Source organism: Lygodium microphyllum, chromosome 27, assembly GCF_053477565.2.
Source record: "Lygodium microphyllum isolate KBCC chromosome 27, Lygodium_microphyllum_v1.1.10, whole genome shotgun sequence".
Taxonomy (NCBI): Eukaryota; Viridiplantae; Streptophyta; class Polypodiopsida; order Schizaeales; family Lygodiaceae; genus Lygodium; species Lygodium microphyllum.
The window spans coordinates 68287111-68294322 of NC_141161.1; the positions used below are offsets into that span (position 1 = coordinate 68287111).

General features: G+C 40.8%; 1 pseudogene; it reads right to left on the reverse strand.

The window, feature by feature from the left end:
• Nucleotides 1-673: 673 nt before the first annotated feature.
• Nucleotides 674-6372, reverse strand: LOC148012426 (uncharacterized; annotated as a pseudogene).
• Between the last annotated feature and the right edge of the window lie 840 nt (nucleotides 6373-7212).

Here is a 7212-nt window from a genome sequence, read left to right on the forward strand (position 1 = left end):
TCTCTCCTCGTCACTCTTATTCTCTCTCTCCCTGCAGTCTTTCTCTCTCCTCTTTCTCTCTCCCTGGTTCTCTCTCTGACAATGGCCTTGGCATTGATCTTTATGTTGATCTTCCAATTGATAATGAGCATGGTACTTGTCATGTTTATGATGCTTATATTCTTGAGAATGCTCTCAATATTTGTGAAGACCCTCTCTCTTATAGTGATGCCATGTCATCCCCACAAAAGGAACAATGGAACAAGGTCATGGAAGCTGAGTATGAATCCATTCTCTCTAAAGGTACATGGGTTCTAGTGGAGTTACCACACCTGGACGTACTACTATTAAATGCAAGTGGGTTTATAAGACTAAAACAAAAGAAGATGGAACATTTGACAAATTCAAAGTAAGGCTAGTTGCCAATTTAGATTTCTCACAAATTGTAGGAGTTGATTATCAAGAAACTTTCTTACGTGTTGTTCATATTATCAGTGAGGCAGTCAATTGAACGAGTGAACAAAACCGAGCCAGCCCAAAAAAGCGAGTAAGAAAAGTTAATGGTATAATAAAAGTAAAGTGTAGTTCAAAACAAAGATTCATAACTAGTTTCACCATAACTACACATAAGTTCTACTGATAAAAGTGACAATAAAAAAAGTTGCTTCCAAAGTATCAGAAGTTTGAATGCTCACTAATCATCATAGGGATTGTCCACAACTTGCACTTTGTAGGCATCTAGTTCTAGCTCCTCATCATCAAGACCCAAGCGTGCTCTCTTTGCACCTACTTCTTCTACAAGAGGTCAAACCACAACATCGACTATATCTTCACATATATCAAATGAAAAACATGGACGAGAAGATGCTTGGCATGCACGCATCAGAGGTGCAGTGCCACACCCCATCTCCAAAATCAATCCCAATGGTGGACACAAAAGATCTAATACACAGAGCAAGAATACAGGTGATCTCTAAAGACCTCCACGCCAAAGAGTCGAAGAAGATGGTCGTGCCAATCTATTTCTCTCTAGAAGGTAATGGGGCCAGTAGTCACTCGATGGATCAATTTGCAACTTGCAGAATTGAGAGCTGCTCTCTCCAAGAAAGGTGGGTGGATGACATCCACTACGACGAGCAAATACCAAAAGAGAAGATCGGCTCTACATAAAGCATAAAGGTCAAATATGTTCACTACAAGAATTACAAACCAAAAGTTTAAGATCACTTACTGACACCTCAAGATCTCATTGTTCCCCATAGCCATATGGAAGCTTGTCAAGCACAAAAACTCGCCTGACAACTTCGAGACCAAGCACATGTATGTACTTCTCAAGCCAAGATAATGCATCACCTATTTTATCAAAGAAAAACTTTACTTTCTTGTTTAGTTAAGTACTTATGCCAACACACATTGACCAGGACAATATACCTGTCAAAGTTATCCAAGTAACTAACCATCCACTATCTCCCAAAGAGGCAACAACAACTGTAATTCCTAGGCAAATGTGTGCCTTCGTGAGTATATTCCAAACATGCAAGGTGGTTTCTTTATCAATCAAACATCCAGTAGGAAAGTCAATGAAGAAAACATCACAAGCCCATTTCACATGCTTCCCATTCCGTACATATGTCATATCATGTTTTGCAAGCCTAGAAAAGAACTCATGTATTGTCTTGTAAGCATCATTTTTTCTCCCTGCAATAAAATCTTGCCCCATAGAGATGTAGTCACCCATCATGCACCCATAACTTATCACATCATCATCTTTATTGGAATGCATATCATTTAGTGGGCAAGGAAGAAATACAAATGGAATGATCTCCTTGATGGCAACTCTTTGCCCTGCAATAAACAAGAATATATGAGTATAAATTGGATGCAACATGTGTTACGATCTCTAATGATATAATCTATTCCACCTCCTTGGACGCTACTCCTTTGCTCCACTTCATGTTGTTTGGGACTATTGTCTTCTCTCTCTTGCATTGCTATAGCACAAAGCATTTGCAATGATTCGCATTTTAACAAGGGAAAAAAACTTCACAACCATTGCACCCAAAATATAATCTTACCATCACTTTCTTTCTTTGTCTCCTTTTTAGACCGTGTATTGCATCGATCCCCAAGAGGTGTGTCAATAGATTTTTTGGAATGCACTTTGTGCAATTGCTTCTCTCTTGCCAAAACATATCCACTTCCAAGATCCACCCACCAAGGGCGATGGTCGATCTCCCAATCAGAGAGATTATGCATGCTCTTGGGATACATGCATACTTCCTCATTATCTCTGTCAATCCATCCTTTGCAATGATCTGGAACCCTGGCTATCTTCTTCTCTCCAATCAAATGAAGTAGATACCTTTTGCATGACATATTAGCACAAGCTATTAAAATAAACAAAGAGCAACTAAAGTTAAGCTCATTATGGCAACAAATCTACCTGTAGACAAGTCGATATGCAGACATTATGATTTCATTTCTCTTTTGGCGCTGAGGACCTTCCACCTTCTTTGATCCTCGTGCATCTATAGCTTGCTCTCTTGCTCTTACATGAGCAAACATATATTTTCTAGCCTCTAATTTCACACCCTCCATGTAATCCTGTAATAAGTAATCCTGTGGAAGATCCAAAGGTGTACCTAAAACACACATTTTTTTCAAGTCTTCCAATGCTTGAATAGCCTCGACCTCAACCTTTTCCAAAAAGCACTCCCATGTCAACCACCTTAACAAAAAAAATCAAATCTATTAGTATCACAAGATACACATGATACTAGTAATATCAAGACTACAAAAGCTTTCAAATTGACACTTACAATCTGTACTCATTATCCGACGATGGCATACCATACATATCTTTTAATCTCTTGTTTGCATCCAAGAGAGAGAGCATCACCAATCTTTTTTCTTCCCTCATATCAGCATTTGCTAGGAATTTCAACTTGGCAATAGTAATCACTGAGTCTGGGCTATCAAACTTCAGTGTAAATATTCTATCCAACCATTGATCCCCTAGCTTGGGATCAAGCACATTAAGAACCTGCAAAGTGGATAAGAAACCTATATTTAGAGATTTTACTGTAATGGGGAGTAAACTAAGAAGCAAAGGGGCCATACCATGCCCATCTTGTCTGCCAATCTTTTATGTATCTTGGCACGTTCCTTTTTCAATGTCTCCTCTCTATTCTCAATAGAGACTGTGTTTAATACCAAATCCTCAACCTTTTTGAGTTCTGAAGTATACTCAACCTTCACAACAAAAGAGAATCTTTTAAATTTTACCCTAAAAAGGAAACTTATCTATTATAATCCCTCTTAATAACAACCATGACATATATTACCTGAAATACCAATCTTGCCAAGTACCCCCTTGTCAGTGGATACCATTGTTGTTTTCCCTTGACACTGCTATCTTTTGCTCTCAAGGACTCCAACAGTTTTAGTTGATCTTGGGGTAAGGCACTCAAGAATGCATTGATGTCACACTTGAAGATATTGTTGCAGTTCCAAAGTACATCCCACAAGCTAGGTTTCACGATGGCATACTCGTTCATGCTAATAAAGGAAAATTTGTAAGATTGAGTTCTATAGATAAAAATATAGACGTCAATTCATTGTAACAAATATTAATACACTCACCTATTGACTCTTTGGAGTCCAGCACGAGAAGAGCAATCTCTGAAATCTGTGTGGGATCAATAACAGAACAAACAACCCTGACATGGCGAGCTCTATTCTCTTTGTACATTTGTGAGATCAACTCCATCCAAGCAGTCAACCGATGATTTCCTTCCCATACGTAAAACATTTTACCAGACAAGAACCTGAACTCCGGTTTTGCCAAGACCTCCTTCTCAAATTCCGCATCCACTTCACGCCATAGAGGAGACCAAGTTGACACTATGGCAGGGGTCACGTGTTTCTTCTCCTTTATACTTACATACATACACAACAAATGAGCCCTTCTCTGGTAAATAACCCTCATATTGAAATGCACTTTTTAAAGAGGACATGTCTGTACGAATCCCTCTAACAACAGCATGTGCAATCATACGACACAAGGGGATACGAGGGCAAACTTCTTGAGATAGAAGTCTACATTGACTTATTACATCTCCACATCCTACCATTTGCATATCAATATCGGAAACCTGGCTTGTTGCTTCCTCGTCTTCCTCCTGTACCAGTTGAGACCCTTGCCCCACCACTTTGTCATCTCCTTCTTCACTTTCTTCTTGCAGTTGAGGATCTGAAGTCCCCACTACAACACTCAAAGTCTTTTCACTTTCTATAGTTGGTGTACCCTCCTCTAGAACTGTAGAGAGGGATGATCCACGAGTTCTTTTTTGTGGAGTGGCTAAATTATCTTTGGATGATCTTGCACGACCTTTGCCTTTGGCCTTTCGTGGAGACATGACTGAAATACCACATAAAAGAATCAGTACATGTGTAGCACTTGAATATATATCTATTTGTATTACTTGAATATGCACAAAGAGTACCTGAGATTGGCCTTTCAAAATACCAGCAATATCTCTGCTGAGATGCTCAACACAAGTAGATACGTGTGAGAGACTGGATCGTTTGACCTGCAACATTCGAGAAACAAAAGTCTCATCTCACTCTGGCTAATGCAAGCGTTTTAAAATGTTGTTACAAAATGCAAACAAAGTATAAAACACTGTTACAAAATACAAAGCACTGAGCTTGTAGAGAGTAATCCATTATTAAACGGCCAAACATTGCAAGTATAATGGCAGATAATGTCTTAAACCAAGCAAATAATGTCTCAAACTCTATTCTTGGAGTACTTGGCAACTGTCCTGTAGCTAAAATGTAACATTTTAGTTTGAAGAGCAAGTCTAATTACTATACTGGCCTTCAAACGTTGTCTGCCCAATCATAGACAAAAGCCTCATCCATTTTTTACTGTGTTTTAAAATGCACCCTAATCTAGGTGTAGTCCATGTAACATCCATGCAACTTCACTTGCTTGCATCATGACTTTTTCTTGCATCATCTGGGCTATATCATTACTTACAATGGCATACAATGGGATCATCCAATTTCACTGTGTTTGCTCTGCATACAATGGCATCATCCAACACTTTGTGCTCCACATAAAATGGCATCAATAGCTCTGCATACATTAGCATCATCCAATTTCATTGTGTTTTAAAACGCAGCCCTTTTCTCTGCTTGTAACAGATCATGAGCTATCTAGTCATACTACAGAAGTTGGAATCCTTAATAGATGTGACATTACATTATGGGTTTCGCATATTACTACAATCCAAGCTCAAGAACTGTGTTTTAAAACGCACCACTTAATCACCCAATTCTCTGGCCTCTGTAGTTCCATTTCCTACTGTATGGCAGCAACTTCAACATAACCCAGAACCAGCCCTTTCCTGTACATAACCTGGAGTGCTGCCCGACCTGGAGTGACGTGCCAACAAAGCATTGATGGCCAATAGAGCGGCCCAACCAAAAGGCAACCCTTGGGAAATTTTTCACCCAAGGCAGTGTACTTGTCAGGGTTATCAGGAAAGTCCAAAACTTCTTGCAATTTATGGAAGGCGTAGAGGAGCAAACAGGGAAGGGGCTCTATTGCAGCAAATGTAGATAAAAATAGCTTCTTAAGCTGCCAGAAGTGTGGAGTATCACAGTTATGTTGCACCTCCCATCATACATAGGTGTATCAAGAGCTCAAATTGACTTGGATACTGAATGGACTGTTAGGGTTTTTGATATCAGGATTTCACACCTGGTCTTGGCGAGGATTTGCATGTCTTTGATGGCTGAAAACACACTACAGTATCAGCTTTAGCACCATACTATCACAAGAAATGTGTATAGATTTTGTGTTGTATTGCTTGAGTTTACCACAAGGGAGCAGGCTATTCATAAAGCAACCCATGGGCCTGTCAACAAAGTATGCAGTACCCAGATAGGGGAAGAGAAATTGGTAACTGTTTGTCCTGATCAGCACCGGCTACATCTTGAATCGTAACACCAGCCTCAGGTACAGAGATGTCATTTGTAAGCATGACACTGGAGCGATGGCCATCGACAGCAGTGAGCTCCAGGGTAGAACCATCCTTGTTGAAGCGGACCCTCTCCACTTTGCCTTTCTTGACAATGTTTAGAAACTCGCTCTAGCGCCATTGGGTACCCTCAAGAATTGAACCATGATGTGCTTCTGTGAGTCGAATTGGCCATCATAATAGCAGGAATTGGCCATCATAATAGCACATCATAAGTGCCAGAGAGAAGCACATCTTTGTACAGTGGAGCTTTCTTGAGCAAACTTCATACTTCTTGAAAAGCATTGGTGGCTATTAGAGCTGTTAGAGGGCCACTTTGCAGGACTCGAAGAGGAAGCCCCATTGTGACTACGACTGCGTTTTGAAACGCACTTGAAACAGGCCATACATACGGAGCTTTCTTGAGCAAGTCTTCATACTTCTCTCCCGCCTACACGGACTGCCTCTTGCAAAGTTTAGAGGGCCGTCTTACTGGCCTTGCATCACTCTCAGATCCCCTGTTTTGCGAGCTGCAGAAGGCACATCAGCACTCTCTAATTGCCCACTGTGTGGTTATGAATTGTGTTTTAAAACGCACCAGAGCGGGCCTTGTGGAAGCCTCAACGTGACTGAGAGTGCGTTTTGAAACGCAGGTAAAACACACACTCTAACCTCAAACACACCCAAGAGAGGAGAAGCACCTACCTTGTGGCTTTGATCGATGCAAGCTACAAGCCTCTGGCTCTTCACAGTCGACTCACAGAAGCAGCACCCCTGTTGTACCTGCGTTTTGAAACGCACCCATATTGACACACAAAAAACTTGCTCTCGCTTGCTTGATCAGTCCGCCTTCTCCTTTGTGCAAGGTTGTTTTGGTCCTCCTTCTGCTTGCTTGTTTGGGGGGGGAGAGAGAGAGAGAGAGAGAGAGAGAGAGAGAGAGAGAGAGAGAGAGAGAGAGAGAGAGAGAGAGAGAGAGAGAGAGAGAGAGAGAGCGCAGATTCTATTTAGAGGTGTCTTCTTCTCTGTCATGTGAGAGAGAGTGTGTGTGCCCGTGCGTGTGTGAAAGGACCATTAGTGAGAGAGAGTATTTGTGTGTTAGTAAATAAATAACACTAGAAGAGAGAGTGTGTGTAATAATTGTCATTGAGAGAGAGAGAGAGGTGGAGTTAATGACCATCAGATGTGTTTGTGGCCATTACTATGA